The 16,800-nt window shown below is 37.4% G+C and overlaps 1 pseudogene; it reads right to left on the bottom strand.

Moving 5' to 3' along the window:
- Positions 1-11,771: 11,771 nt before the first annotated feature.
- LOC136388069 (small ubiquitin-related modifier 2-like) lies at positions 11,772-12,138 on the bottom strand (annotated as a pseudogene).
- Between the last annotated feature and the right edge of the window lie 4,662 nt (positions 12,139-16,800).

The following is a 16,800-nucleotide window of genomic DNA, read 5'->3' on the forward strand; positions in this document are numbered from 1 at the left end:
ATCTTTTATTTAATTCTTTATTTTTAAAATTGATTAGAAAGAGAAGGTAAAAGGGAGAGAGATGAGAAGCATCAACTCGTAGTTGCATCACTTTAGTTGTTCATTAATTGCTTCTCATAAGTGCCTTGACCAGGGGCTCCAGGCAAGCCAGCGACCTTGGGCTTCAAGCCATTGACCTTTCGGCTCAAGCCAGAGACCTTTGGATAATGTTCATGATACTATGTTCAAGCTAGTGAGCCTGCACTCAAGCCAGATGAGCAGCGCTCAAGTTGGTGACCTCAGGGTTTTAAACTGGGACCTCAGTGTTCCCAGTCAGTGCTTTGTTCACGGCACCACCACCAGTCAGGCTCATTTTGTCTTTTTATTTCAGATAGAATAACTTCCTTCAGTATTTCTTGTAATGGAGGTCTTCTGGTGGTAAATTCCTTTGGCTTTTTTATGTCTGGAAAAGCCTATTTTTCCTTTCTATCTAAAGCTAACTTTTCTAGATATATTATTCTTGGATGATAATTTCTGTTTCAAAAGATTGAATATTTTATTTTATTCCTTCTTAGCTTGTAAGGTTTCCACTTAAAATCTTATGAAAATCTAATGGGACTTTCTTTAAGGTTACCATCTTCTTTTCCCTTGCTCCCTTGAAAATTCTTCCTTTGACATTAATTTTTTACAGTTTTAATATAATGTGCCTTGGAGAAGGCTTTTTTGGATTTACACATTTAGTTGTTCTGTTTGCTCGATGATCTAGCTCAGTGGTCAGCAAACCATGGCTTGAGAGACACACGTGGCTCTTTGGCCCCTTGAGTGAGGCTCTTTGGCCAGCTTAGAAATACCTTAATAAAGTGAATAACAATGTACCACCTTCTATAGCTTTAGTTTAAAAAATTTGGCTCTCAAAAGAAATGTCAATTGTTGTACTGTTGATATTTGGCTCTGTTGACTAATGAGTTTGCTGACCACTGATCTAGCTCTTTCCATAGATTTTGAAAGTAATTGTCAACTATTTGTTTGTATAGGAGCTCTGTTCCATTCTCCCTCTCTTCTTTTTCTAGTATACCCGATATTATAATATTAGTCTTTCTGAGGGAGTCAGAAAGTTCTCATAGAGTTCTTTTATTATTTTTACTCTTAAGTCTCTATGTCATTTTTAAACTTTTTTCTTTAATATTACTAATTCCTTCTTCCATCTGGTCAGCTCTATTTCCTAAGCTCATTAGTTCATTCTTTATCTCTTTTATTGAAGTCTTCAGCTTCAGAATTTCTATCTAATTCTTTTTTCAAGTTTTAGTATCTTTGTTAAAATACTCATTTTGTTCAATGATTTTCTTTTTGAACTCATTAAACTACCTATCAGTGTTTTCTTATATCTAATTGAGTTTTTTCAGAACTATAATCTTAAATTCTGTTATTTCCATTACATATTTCTATGTGTTTAAGTTTATTTTCTGGAGGTCTTTGAATTTTCTTTCTGAAATGCCTCATTATGTTGGTTATTCATGGTATGTGATAAATTCCTTTTTTGCTAGGCATCAATGGAAATAAAATTAGCTTCTTTAAAAAGTGGCACTTCTCTATTTATTATTATTCTTTTGTTTTCCAGGAGGTGGCACGAAAGTGTAAGCTTTTTAGTTTTTTTTGCACTGCTATGGCTTTCTCAGATCTCTGCAGCAGGCACTGCCCTATATTCCCTAGGGAAGTGGGTGCCTCCTCTGTCACCAGGTTGCCTTGGTTTTAGGACACCACTCTTACTGGGGAATGTGATGAGCAATGAGTTTGCAAGCTTGTGAAATCCTGGTGCTGTCCCCTGCAACAAGTGCAGCTGCAGTCAGTAGGGGTGGGATGAACTGGGAGAGGCCAGGTGGTGCATTTGTGGCTTTGTACTCTTCATAGTAATGGTCACCACCTCTCTTCTGTATCTCTACCCCTGTCACTGGAATTAGCTGCAGAGTGTGCCTCCTGCTCAGGAAAAATACTTTTTTCTTTCCATTTTTCAGGGCTGAGAGTAATGTGCTCTGTAGTCTAACACTAACTGCTGCAGCTTCTTCTTGGCACTGCTGCTATCTCTGGGAGGGTGATGGGAGGCAGCCAATCTTCATGGGATTGTTTTTCTGTCAGGCAATGGTGGCTGCTGGAAAACTGGGGCAGCACCTCTGTGCTCCACTTCTGCCCAGGTCATTGGGATCAGCTGTAGCACATTTCAACCACTTGGGCAGGACTGTTTACTGTATCTCTTTGTTCCTCCAGGCTGCAAAGTGTAGGAGGCAACCTGATTGTACCCTTTCTGATACTCACAGTGTGCTTCAGCCTGCATCTAAGTCACCCATTTTTACTCTTCTCTCCCCCCTCACCCTCACCTGCCTCTCCCTTCATTCCAAATCACTCACTAGATGTTTCAATGCCTGAATCTCTCAGATGTGCTTGTGTTCAGTAAGGAATTCATTGTTGAATTATAGCTATTCAAATTGTTGTAACTTCTAGGGGAGAGTACATGGGAATCTCTCACACCACCATTCTTCTGGTGTCACTGCAAAATATTTTTTTATTTTAATTTTTTGTTACCTTTCTTTTAAAAATCAAAGTAATAGTAAACACATTTCAGGGTAAAAAGAGCAGACAAAAGGATTGCTCAATCTCAGCTCATTTTTTAAAATGTTAGGATTTTATTTTTGCTGTCTTCTAATAATTTATTTTTATTTTAAAATATATTTTATTATTTAATTAGTTGACATATAATATTATTTAAGTTTCAAGTGTACAACCCAATGATTCAACATTTATATAACTTATAAAGTGATCATCCCAATAAGCCTAGTACCCTTCTGACACCACAAATAGTTATAATATTATTGACTGTTTTCTCTCTGCTATACTTTACATCTCCATGACTGTTCTGTAACTACCAATTTGTACCTTGTTGGGCAGATAAAATATATTATGCTCACTTTGTTAAAGATAGCACTGCCCATATGGAAGCTGTCGCCCAGGTGATATTAATGTGTGTTGGGGGCGGGCTGTGGGCAGGCAGGATCCTTGTAGCCTGGGGCTTGGTTTTGGGATTAAGCCTTTCCTACCCTTTTTGATGTGGGGTGGTACAATCTCATCATGCCCCAGTTAAGTGATTTTGTATTAGAGCAGGGGTCCCCAAACTACGGCCTGCAGGCCGCATGCGGCCCCCTGAGGCCATTTATTTGGCCCCCACCGCACTTCCGGAAGGGGCACCTCTTTCAATGGTGGTCAGTGAGAGGAGCATAGTTCCCATTGAAATACTGGTCAGTTTGTTGATTTAAATTTACTTGTTCTTTATTTTAAATATTGTATTTGTTCCCGTTTTGTTTTTTTACTTTAAAATAAAATATGTGCAGTGTGCATAGGGATTTGTTCATAGTTTTTTTTATAGTCCGACCCTCCAGTGGTCTGAGGGACAGTGAACTGGCCCCCTGTGTAAAAAGTTTGGGGACCCCTGTATTAGAGACTTCCCTATTTTGTATATTGGATTAAAGGTTTTGATTTCTACCTTATAAAATGGGGACAGAACGGGAGTTTGCCCTCTTGGTTCCTGAGATTAGCATTAGAGGAGAGAGCAGAGAGGAGAGCAGAAAGGCCACGTGGAGGAGGCCAGAAGAAGCAGCCAAGATGGTGGAGTGTTGAGTGAGAAGCCAGTTTGTGCAGAGTTTCTGCAGGCAGAAGGAAGGAGATGGGGAACAGAGGTGAATAAGTCTGGTGAGCTAGAAACCTTTGATTATAGGAAACTCGGATAAGTCAGTAGCTTTGTGAGCACTGAATGAGTGGGTTTTGGAGCCCAGTGTGTGTTTTTACTTGCCTGCTAGGTGCAGGCTAGGATTAAAGATGATGGCCCACCATTTTTTGGCTCTGTTGTTTCTTTACCGACTGTCCGAATCCAATGCGAACCTGCATGGGCTGGGCTGCTGTGATGGTAGCCCTGGCTACTGGCTTTACATACCTAATCATTTTTTATGAATGTAAGATATTATAAACCAACTTAAGGTCACAGTATTCTTCTTAAATTTTATTGAAACTAATTATTTGATTATTTTCTTATTAACTGCTTTTACCTTAATGTTGAGTTAAGAGATATATAAGTGACTTCTTAAAAGGGGAGCTTATTGATTCTTCAGTAACACCTAAGACCAAATAATTGTCCAAAAAACAGCATTAGTTTATCAACTAAAGGAATGAAAAGTAATCTTTTCTACCTCTCTCAAAAAGGGCCTGAATAACAATGATCCATCAGATGCTATAGCACAAAGCTCCTTTATATCATTAATGTAACTTATTGTCATGGTCAGCTTTTTGCCTCCTTTCTACTTTTCACTTTCTCTTCTCTCTTATCTTCTAAAAGTAGGTACTGTGCTAATAGCATATGAGGAGACAAGATGATTAAGATAGAATTTAAATAAATGCTTAACTAAAAAGTACAGTATTTTAATAAATCTATGTAAACAATTTGAACAAAATTATTTGAAAAACTACATAGAAGCAATATAAAAATTAATTATAGCCACACTATGTCACAATATATTACAGATAATTTTTTTCTAAAACCACCATTGAAAAATTAATAGACAAAAAAGAGATTATACAGTGGTACCTTGAGATACAAATTTAATTTGTTCTGTAACCAAGCTCGTAAGTCAGTCAACTCATATATCAAACTGCCAATATTGGACCCGTGCGCCAACGTGCCAACTAGTGGCAGCTTCCCGAATCACGACTCGTATCTCTGAATTTTGCTCAGATCTCGACCAAAAATAGGAACTGAGTCGCAGCTCATATCTTTAAAAATTTGTATGTTGGTCTGTTTGTATCTCAAGGTACCACTGTATTTATTCCAGCTATGGAAGAAAATACTGTATTTTTCGCTCCATAAGATGCACCTGACCATAAGACATACCTAGGGTTTTAAGGAGGAAAATAAGAAAAAAAAATCTGAACCAAATGGTGTGTTAAAATATTTAATAAGATATACTACAATAATATTTCAACAATGTCAACTCAACAGCAGTATTAACAACTATTAGCATTGTTATTAACAAATGAGAAGAGACTTTAATGTTCAAATACTCTTTTAGTTGTCCAGGAACTCATTATTGCTAGAGTCAGAATTTAAGAAGCTCCATTGCTCATAATCACTAGTAGCACTTTCTTTGCTATTTTCATATATGATACCAGCTTCCGTACCATCTAAGGCATTGCTAATTCCACATGTTTTGAATGACTGTGCCACAGTTTCATTCTTCACTGACTGCCATGATGTTTTTACCCATTCACAAACTTGAGTGATAGTGGGTCTCTTCATTCATCCAGTTGGTATCAGATCATGATTACCAGCAGCCATCCACTTGTTCCACTCTTCTTGCATAAAGACTTTAAATGGTTTGTTGATGGAAACAAAGAGAGGTTGCAACTGGCTGGTAAGACCCCCGGGAATTATAGCTAGATGAGTCTTCACTTCTTTCAAGTCCCCCCCCACCCCCGGCTCATATGTGCTCTAAACGGGTCAAGCACTAATAGGGCAGATTTTTTTCAGAAGCCCTCTAGGACATTTAGACCAAAACTTTTCAATCCACACTCTCATTCCATTTTCATCCATCCATCCTTTCTCATGCACCCCCCTGCTGCTGCATTAGGGAAAGTCCAGCTAGTTTTTACTCTAATGTCACTACATAGGTAAACTAGTTGGATTACAGCTGGAATAAACTGATAGAGATGAGCAGCATGGTCTGCTCTGCCTGCCACTGCTTTGCCTGTGCTTATACTGGCTTCCCAGCTCACTGCACACACCTCATACCTTTGGCCCCGCCCCTATCTGCCAGCCAGTCAGCCAATAAAATGCTATTAGGCTGGCAACAAGTGAAGTCAGCACTTCACACAGAGCTCCAGCAGCTGCAGTGCAGCCCTCCACAGCTGCATCGCATCTCTCACGTCTGCCCTGGAGGATGCCAGATGACTGCGCCCACAGAACATCATTTGCGTTCCCTCCTGCACTGCATGCAACTGTGGAAACCACAACCAGGAGAACACTCAGCAGATACCAGTTCCATACACCGTGGTTGCGGATATGATTATGTTCCCGCTGGTGCTCATTCTACATATGTTTACTGGTGCAGCGCCTTGTAGCAGCTAAAAAATGTACATTCACTCCATAATATGCACAGGCATTTCCCCTTCCACTTTTGGGGGAAAATAAGTGCATCTTATGAAGCGAAAAATATGGTAAATCTCAAAAGATGGAAGTATTGACTGAGAAGAAACACTCCACATTATCTTAGTTCAGAATTAAACTTTCTCTTACCTGAAAAACTTTATTAAACCCTTCCTTCAAGCTGCTCTTGGGTTATCTTTTTATGCATGTTTCTCTCCTGTTTAATCACCTTTAACAGAACCCTGTCACTCAGTAAAGTCCAATAACCTCAGCAGTCTTTTTTTGATCTGGTATTTTTCTATCTCTGCAGTTTCATAATAATATGCAAAGTCTGCCTTGCCTCCTTTTCCCACTCCCTCTTCAGTTACCCAAAGGCCTAGAATTGTAGCGTTGCTGCAAGGATGATATTGATTTAGACCAGTGGTAGTCAACCTGTTCCCTACCGCCCACTAGTGGGTGTTCCAGCTTTCATGGTGGGTGGTAGCGGAGCAACCAAAGTATAAATAAAAAGAGATTTAATTATAGTGAGTTGTTTTATAAAGATTTCTTCTGCCAAACTTAGCAAAAATCTGACATAAAGTACTTGGTAAGTAATTATTATTATATGCTTTAACTTGCTGTAACTCTGCTTTATAAATTTTATAAAGTAAAGTTACTTCCTTACTTTATAAATCACCATTACTGTGGAACTGGTGGGCGGTTAGAAAATTTTACTACTAGCAGAGATACAAAAGTGGGCGGTAGGTATAAAAAGGTTGACTACCCCTGATTTAGACTTCAAATAAGCTGGTACATCAAAAGCAATTCAGTAAATGTTACTGTAAATACCATTAACATTACTTCTTTTAGTTTTATTAGCACTGTTGCTACTAGTACTATGCTTTCTACAACAGCTACTACTTTTACCTTCTCATTAGTTATATTTTTGGTTATGATTATGATTAGCTAGGTCCTATAAGTAGAATAGCATGCATATTACCATTCCAATATTTCACTCAATTACCTTAAATCCACTGACATCTCAATTCAATTTCCTAAGATTTAAAAGTTATGAAGCCAAAACTCAAATCTGACTGTCTTACTTAGATCCTTGCTTTTTCTTTCAGACCATCCTCATTTCCAATAAGAACAGTATGTTGGTGAATCTTCATTTTGAAAACAATGACAGCCTGATCTGTGGTGGTACAGTGGATAAAGTGTCAACCTGGCATATTGAGGTCACTGGTTCAAAACCCTGGGCTTGCCGGGTCAAGGCATGTACAGGAAGCAACTACTATGAGTTGTTCCCTCTCCTCTGTCTCCCCTTTTTCTCTCTCTCTCTCCTCTCTCTAAAAATCTAATAAATAAAATATAAATTAAAACTTTTTTTGTATGTGTGACAGAGACAGAGAGAAAGACAGAGAGAGGGAGAGATAGGGACAGACAGGGACAGACAGAGAAATGAGAAACATCAATTCTTTGTTGCAGCTCTTTAGTTGTTCATTGATTGCTTTCTCATATGTGTTTTGACCCAGGGGCTACAACAGAGTGAATGACCCCTTGCTCAAGCCAGTGACCTTGGGCTCATGCTAGCGAACTTGGGCTTCAAGCCAGCGACCTCTGGGCTCAAGCCAATGACTATGGGGTCATGTCTATGATCCCATGCTCAAGCCAGCGACCTTGGGGTTTTCTACCTGGGTCCTCTGCATCCCAGTCTGATGCTGTATCCACTGCTCCATTACCTTGTCAGGCTAAATTAAAACTTTTTAAAAAAGAAAATAATAACAAAGTTTTGGAAAAGTTAATTTTTTTTAATAAAAATTTTATTTATTCATTATAGAGAGGGGAGAGAGAGAGAGAGAAAGAAGGGGGAGGAGCAGAAAGCATCAACTCCCATATGTGCCTTGACCAGGCAAGCCCAAGGTTTTGAACCAGCAACCTCAGTGTTTCCAGGTTGACACTTTATCCACTGCGCCACCACAGGTCAGGCTAGTTTTGGAAAACTTAAAGACATACATTCCAAGTACATAAATGGGATTATGTTTGATTTAAAAATTAACAATATAAAAGTAAACTGAACTGGTGTCAAATATTTGATTGGAACATAAAAAAGCAAGGCATATCCAGAGCCGACAAGAGCAGCTTGGCTGTGTATAGTATGAATTTTTGCCATTGTTTAAAAATATAAAGACAGAATATAACATGTTAGAAGTAAAATGTCAGCCAACATCCTTTGTCAAAATTGGGAACTGCTTTATTTTTATAATGTTCTAAAATGATGTTATACAAGCATTAGGACCAACTAAATATATTATTCAATTTTTTATATTGAGCATTAAAGTATATATTAAGATGTTTTAATTTAAAAAGCATACTCATATTGCAGAGATAAAAATGTCCCTGGAATTATTATTATATAATGTTTACAAATATCCTTGCACATTCTCTATAAGGATTGGTACTAAAACACACATATTTCTTCTCCAGCTTATTATAAGTGAGTTTAATTTTGAATTGTAAATTTAAAAAAAAAGCATAGATTCTTCCTCCAAGAACAAAACTGCCCATTTTTAGAACCAGTCATGCTACTTTTATATGTTCACTTATACTATCAAAACTGAAGGAAAAAAATATCTGTCACACATAGTAATTTTTTTTAATTCCAAGGTCAGTTCTCAATCCTGGAAGTTGAGTTTGTACGTGTGCACAGATGATACAGAAGAGGGCACCGGAATGTATATTTCCCCCAACCCAACTCTGACTCAAATTTCTCTTCCATTTTTTCCCCATGGTAACTTTCCTGGACCAACTACCTAATTTAAGAATATCTGTTTTATTGTCCTCATTCATAAATGAGTCAGAACATGGTTCAGTGCTTTATTTTTGCTCTTTTCCTCTAGGCTCTCTGTGGTTTCTTTACAAGTTTAGCACTTTGCTCCACATGGAATGGAGCCTACCCTCACACTGAAAGCCATAAACACGGGAAAACTCATCCAAATGCAGTTCCCTTCATCTATGGGCTGAACAGTCTCTAAAATCTGCCAGTATCTGGTTGCTGTTCATAGGCTTTGTGTAGTTGTTTTTTATATTTTGTCCATTTGACAGATTAATCCAACATAATCTATTGTTCATGTTTTGAACATAAAACTTCTCAATACTGTTTTAAAACTTTTACTTCTTTTTCATTAAATTCATGACAGTCATTTAAAAAATTTCAAACAATGAATTGAATTCTTTTAATGGTTATCCTTTAGAAGCATCTGATGATATTGATATAAAAATGTTTCTGAAATTCTTATTTTTAAAAATATTTTATTTATTGATTTTTAGAGAGAGAGAGAGAGAAGGGGGAGGAGCAGAAAGCGTCAACTCCCATATGTGCCTTGACCAGGCAAGCCTAAGGTTTTGAACCGGCAACCTCAGTGTTCCAGGTCGACGCTTTATCCCACTGCGCCACCACAGGTCAGGCCAGAAATTCTTCTTCTAATAATGGAGCCAACCCATTAACAGCTGAAGGTTTACTTTTTGAACATACCAAGAATAACTTGGAATTGAAAATAAATTAAATTAACTCAGAACACTCGTTTGATCAGATGGAAAAGCATGCTTCACAGAGTGATATGTAAATGCCTTTCTGACCTTTTATTTTGGTACTGATTGTATATTACTTAGTAACAAATTACTCCAAAACTCAGTTCTTAGTGGCTTAAAATAACAAATTGTTTTCTTAGATCAAAAATTAAGAACAAGACACTGCAAGAATGTCCATGATGTCTTGGAGCTGTGTTTCCTGGACTCAATATTTATGTTCTCCCACAATTCATAAATTGAAGCTCTTTCCCACAGTGTGATGGCATAAAGACATGGGGTCTCTGGGAGATAATTACGGTTAGGTAAAGGGATGAGAGTAGAGTCCTCATAATGAAATTAGTACCTGTATAAGAAGAGTCCAGAGTGTGTATTGTTACTCTCTGTGATATGATGACACAGCATGACAATGGCAATCCCCAAGCAAGAAAAAGAGCTCTCAACAGGCGCTGAAGAGGCTGCACTTCTCAGCCTCTAGAACTAAACGTCTGTTGCTTAAGCCATCCCATTTATGATATTTGGTTATGGCAGCTCTAACTGATTAAGACACTAGGTTTCTTCTCTCCACACAGCCCCTCCCTTCCCCTCTGTCTTCCTTCCTCCTTGTCTACTCCTTCTCTATTTGTCTTTCTTTCTCTAACTTCCTCAGAGCATGGATATTAACATAATGACTTAGGGATTCAAGAGAGTGTTTCAAGATAAAGAGAGTAGAAGCTAATAGAGTCCTCAAACCTGAGACCAGAAACTGGCAGAGAATCATGTTAGCTATATTCTGTTGGTCAAAGTAGTCACAGAGCCCACTCACCTCATGGGGAACCCACCCCAAAGAAATAGATATGCATTTTCACTATATAATTACTGATAAGACCATTGTATCAAGACCCTTCAAATTAGTCTTTATATACCCCCTATGGCAGGATTGTTCTCCATCTTCTGAAAGAAGGTAAATATCCCTTTCTATTAAAGATAATGTCATTGCAACATATGAAGTTTGTGCCAATAGGTCATTGCTTCTGTTTCCCAATAATTACCCAAGAATAACTCCAAGTAAATAATTTTAAAGTGAAAATAATTATTTATGACAGATGTCATTTAATATTTATTTGGCTTGTAGCCAACAGTTCTATACAATTGGTTAATCATTAAGAAAAATGAAGGTATTCTTCTTAACCAATTTACCTAGGAAAATTTACTTAATACTTAACTTGCTTAAAGCTAGATATAATAATTTTTTTATTGATTAATACTATGGCAAAGATTGTTGATTGTCACCCAATATTCATTCATTTCTTATTTCAAAATAATATAAGATTAAGCCAGGTACCTATTGTTCAGGATAAAGACTATGCCCCAGCTTTCCTTGAAGTTCTGAATGATCCTAAGAAGAAGATCTAGTCAGAAAAATATAAGATAAAGTAGAATGGGATAGCTTTGAGGAGTACTCTGTCCTTTTCTTTGTATTCCTTTCCTTCATCCTACCACTTGAAACAAGGATGCTGTCATCTTGCCCATGCAGTGACGGTCACATCTTGGACAGAAACCCAGATCTTCTATTACTGAAAATTTACAATGTTAATGGAAAAATAATAAAAACATAAAATATACCCAAAGAAGATATGAGATACAAAAAATTCTTAAAGAGAAGCAAATTTTCACTGAATAAGAAGGCAAAGGGCTCTTATTCTAGAGAGAATGCCATCAAGTAGAAGATAGACTGCATTTAAAGTTATAAAATTCCTTCCTTTCCATTCCATACTTTTCATAGTATAAATAGGAAGATGGAAAAGCTAAATGATGGGGTGAAAACTTTTACTAAAAATCTCTCAAACTGTCCATCAATGATTTTAAAGGACTGAAGGAGATTCCATGTGATATTGACAATTAGAATATTGTTGTTTAAATGGTAAAGATTTAGTGATATAGGATTATATAGATTTCTCTATGGTATAGTCATTGTGTGGATCTGCAATAAGCAATATTTTATTATAGTTATTGGCTTTCAATATTCAAAATTAACACAAAAATTATTATAGTCTTCTAAATTTCACAAGGTTAGTTTTGGTCTAGAGCAACAGAGATCTGGATAAAGTAGCAGGGTTTTTTTGTTTTGTTTTGTTTTGATTTTTTTTTTTTCTTTTGTCTGCTGCTGGAACACACCAATTGTATCTTCATCCTCCATTTCCAACTGTGCAGGTATGTCTGTTTTATCAAATTGTCTTCCTATCAAATTTGAATCTGACCTATCTCATTGACAAACCCTGTCATTCACAATAGGCTTTCATTTGTTTACTAAATGGTGTATGCCTCCTAATCTTAAAATGCACCACAGAAGCATCCTGCCCCACCACCTTCAAATTAATATAATCAATGCTCTTAGTCTTGACTTCTTCCTTGATCTTTGTCTTGGCCATGGTAAACGACAGAGTATCTACCAATACAGTCTTAAAAAAGAATAAAGCTGAAGGCATCACACTTTCCAATTTCAAAATATAGTACAAAGCTACAATAATCTAAACAGTATGGTTCTGAAATGAAAACAGACTTACAGACCAATAGAACAGAATAGAGAGCCTAGAAATAAATTCATTCACCTATGGTCAACTGATATTTGACAGTGGTGTCAAGAACACATAATGGGAAAGAATAGTCTCTTCATTAAATGATATTGGGAAGACTGGAGATATACATGTAAAAGAATGAAATTGGACCTTTATAGCAGACCATACATGAAATGAACTGAGATGAGAGACTTAAAGATAAGACTTGAAACCATAAAGTTCCTAGAAGAAAACACAGGGAAAAAGTTCTTGACATTGGCCTGGTAAATTGGTACAGCCATTTTGGAGAATAGCATGGAAGTTCCTCAGAAAATTAAAAATAAAACTACTTAATGATCCAGAATCTTACTTCAGGGTTTATATCTAAAGTTAATAATATCAATATCTCAAAAAGATATCTATACTCCTTTGTTCATTGCAGTCTTCACAATAGTCAAAATATGAAAACTACTTACTCATGATAGACAATTGAATAAAAATTTGTTTTTTAATAATGAGTATATGTATATATAGATACACACATACATCTAGTATTATATATAATATATAGTATTATATATCACACATATACCAATACAATATATTCAATACACATGAACACATGTACAGTATATAATATACACATATACTATATATGTTGTATATTATATAATTATATACAAATATAATTTATATACAACTGTATTGTATAATAATAAGTTATATTCTATATATAGTGATGTATACACTATACATCAGAATGGTATATTGTCAGCCTTAAAAAAGAATAAAATTAGCCCTGGCCGGTTGGCTCAGTGGAAGAGCGTCGGCCTGGCATGCAGGAGTCCCAGGTTTGATTCCCAAGTCAGGGCACACAGAAGAAGCACCCATCTGCTTCTCCACCCCTCCCCCTCTCCTTCCTCCCTGTCTCTCTCTTCCCCTCCATCAGCCGAGGCTCCATTGAAGTAAAGTTGGCCCGGGCGCTGAGGATGGCTCCATGGCCTCTGCCTCAGGCGCTAGAATGGCTCTGGTTGCAACAGAGCAATGCCCCAGATAGGCAGAGCATTGCCCCCTGGTAGGCATGCCAGGTGGATCCTGGTCAGGCACATGCGGGAGTCTGTCTGACTGCCTCCCCGTTTCCAACTTCAGAAAAATACAAAAAATACAAAAAAAAAAAAAAAAGAATACAGTTATGGCCCCTGGCCATTTGGCTCAGTGGGAGAGCGATTGCCCAGCATATGAATGATCCAGGTTCAATTTCTGGTTAGGGCACACAGGAGAAGTGCCCATCTGCTTCTACACTTTTCCCCCTCTCACTTCTCTCTCTCTCTTTCTTCTCCTCTCCTGCAGCCTTGGCTCGATTAGAGGGAGTTGGCTTGGTCGCTGAGGATAGCTCCATGGTCTCTGCCTCAAGCACTAAAAAATGACTCTGGTTGCATCAGAGCACCAGCCTCAGATAGGCAGAGCATTGCCCCCTAATGGGCTTGATGCGTGGATCCCAGTTGGGGGGGTGGCATGCCGGAGTCTGTCTCTGCCTTCCCTCCTCTCACTAAATTAAAAAAAAAAATAGAATGCTGCCATTTGGGAACTTAAAGGACTTATACTAAGTAAAATAAGCCAGACATGCAGAAACAAATACTGCATTATCTCACTTATATGTGAACTATAAAATTGTCAAACTCATAGAAGCAGAGAGTAGAACGATGGGAGCTGAGGGGAGGGAAATGAAGAGGTATTGGTCAAGGGATACAAGTTTCAGTTTTGCAAGATAAATAAGTTTTGCCTGACCAGGCATAGGTGCAGTGGATAGAGCATCAGAATCGAATGTGGAGAACCCAGATTCAAAACCTGGAGGATGCCGGCTTAAGCGCGGGCTCATTCAGCTTGACTGTGGGCTCACCAACTTGAGCACAGGATCACTGACTTGAGCATGGGATCATAGACATGATGCCATGGTTGCTGGCTTGAGCTGAAAGGTCACTGGCTTGAGCAAGGGGTCACTCATTCTGCTGTAGTCCCCCGGTCAAGGCACATATAAGAAAGCAGTCACTGAACAACTAAGGAGACAAAGAAGCCGCAACAAAGAATTGATGTTTCTCATCTCTCTCCCTTCCTGTCTGTCCCTATCTGTCCCTCTCTCTGTCTCTCTCTCTCTTTCACACACACACACATACAAAAGATAAATAAGTTTTGAAGATTTAACGTAAAGTGCCTCTATTTAATGATACTGTATTGCGCACTTTAAATTTGCTAAGCGAATAGACTTTAAATTTCTCATCACAAAAAAAATAAAAATATACCTATGAAGTGATAATATGTTAATTAGCTTGATCGAAATGTATATAAAACAGTCCATACATTGTAAATATATACAATTGTTATTTGTCAATTTTACCTTAATAAAGCTGTAAACAACTGATAAGACTTAGTACATTTTTTTTTAAATATTTTTATTTTATTTATTCATTTTTAGAGAGGAGAGAGAGAGACACAGAGAGAGAGAAGGGTGGAGGAGCTGGAAGCATCAACTCCCACATGTGCCTTGACCAGGCAAGCCCAGGGTTTCGAACCAGAGACCTCAGCATTTCCAGGCTGATGCTTTTTATCCACTGTGCCACCACAGGTCAGGCAAGACTTAGTACATTTTAAAAATTTATGTAAAAAATGATGATATGTAGTAATGTAATTATCAAAACTTGCAAATGTAACATGGCAAATAGTGTAAGTCAGTTTCTCTCCTTATCTTTCATTGTGTAAAGTAAATAGATACTAGTTAAGTTTTAATACATCAAAATAGAATTATTTTGTTAGTAAGAGAGCTGAACACAAGGAGTATAAAATTAAAAATGCTTAAAAGTAATTGCCTCCAGAGAGTAAGGCTGAAGATAAAAGAAGAAAGAGAATCTATTCTTTTTCTTTTTATGTTATCCTAGGCACTCATTTTTTAAGTAGATAGATGTATTATTTTGAAAAAATTATAAGAGCCATTTTCCTATTACTGTAAAATGTCACAATATTAAGGTCTATGTTACTAAAATTTCAGGCCTAGACATAGGCAATAACTTGATTTAATTTATTGCAATATATTAATAAATACTTAAAAATTCTACGGTAGTAAAACTATCATTCTTCCCTTAGGTCTCTGCTTAAATGTTCTTTTCAGTAAGAGGTTATACTGAGCTCTCTAGTTTAAGGTTACATCTTCCTGATCTCTGTTCCCATGTTGTATGTTTATTTATTACCTGGCCTTCTTGGCTAGACTATAAACTCTATGAGGGGAGGAATCAATACTTTTTTAGCTTTGTTCTCCTCCAGAATAGATTTAAAGCAATTTCTTAAATGTGAAATCAGGGAAGTGCAGAACTAAAAACTACTGGGTGGATCAGAGGGACAGAGCACGTGAACAAAATGATCAAAGAAAAAATTTAAAATAAAGTGTTTAAAAATGGAGTAGGCAGCTTTGCATAGCAGCATATGTACTCAAAATATTCAGATGGAGTCTAGATGGCTTTCTGTGTGGGACTCCTGCTTCATGGGTATGTATAATGAGCACCTAAGAAGGTTTTTTTTTTTTTGTTTTTTGTGGGTTGTTTTTTTTACAGAGACAGAGAGAGAGTCAGAGAGAGGGATAGACAGGGACAGACAGACAGAAACAGAGAGATGAGAAACATAAATCATTAGTTTTTCGTTGCGCATTGTGAACCTTAGTTGTTCATTGATTGCTTTCTCATATGTGCCTTGACCGCAGGCCTTCAGCAGACCGAGTAACCCCTTGCTCAAGCCAGCAACCTTGGGTCCAAGCTGGTGAGCTTTTGCTCAAACCAGATGAGCCTGCGTTCAAACTGGTGATCTCGGGGTCTTGAACCTGGGTCCTCGGCATCCCAGTCCGATGCTCTATCTACTGCGCCACCACATGGTCAGGCAAGAAGGTTTTTTTTTTCCTCAATTACAGTTGACATACATTATTATTTTAGTTTCAGTTGTATACCTCAATGATTGGACATTACATAACTTACTGATTATCTCAATAAATCTCACACCCTTCTGAGACTATAGTTATTAGAATATTATTGACTCTATTCCCTATGCTGTACTTTACATCCCCATGACTATTCAGTAACTGAATATGTACTTGCCAATCCCTTCATCTCTTTCACCCCATCCCCCAAAGCCCTTCCTCTATGGCAACCATCACTCTGTTCTCTCTGCTTATGACTCTGTTTCTGTCCTGTTTATTTTGTTTTTTAGGTTTAATTGTTGATAGATATATATTGCCATTTTATTGTGTATATTTTTTACTACTCTACCTAGCAAAGATATTATTTAGACTTGAAGGACAGATAGAGAGCTTCCCAGACAAGAGAAAGCTAAAGGTGTTCATGACCACCAAACCAGTATCATATGAAATGTTAAACGGTTTTCTTTAAGAAGAAGTAATAAAGTAGACACCTAAGAAGTTTTTCGTTTTTTGTGTATGTGTGTGTGTTTTTTAAGTGAGAGGTGGGGAGGCAGAGACAAACTCCCACATGCACTCCA

Source organism: Saccopteryx leptura, chromosome 1, assembly GCF_036850995.1.
Source record: "Saccopteryx leptura isolate mSacLep1 chromosome 1, mSacLep1_pri_phased_curated, whole genome shotgun sequence".
Taxonomy (NCBI): domain Eukaryota; kingdom Metazoa; phylum Chordata; class Mammalia; order Chiroptera; family Emballonuridae; genus Saccopteryx; species Saccopteryx leptura.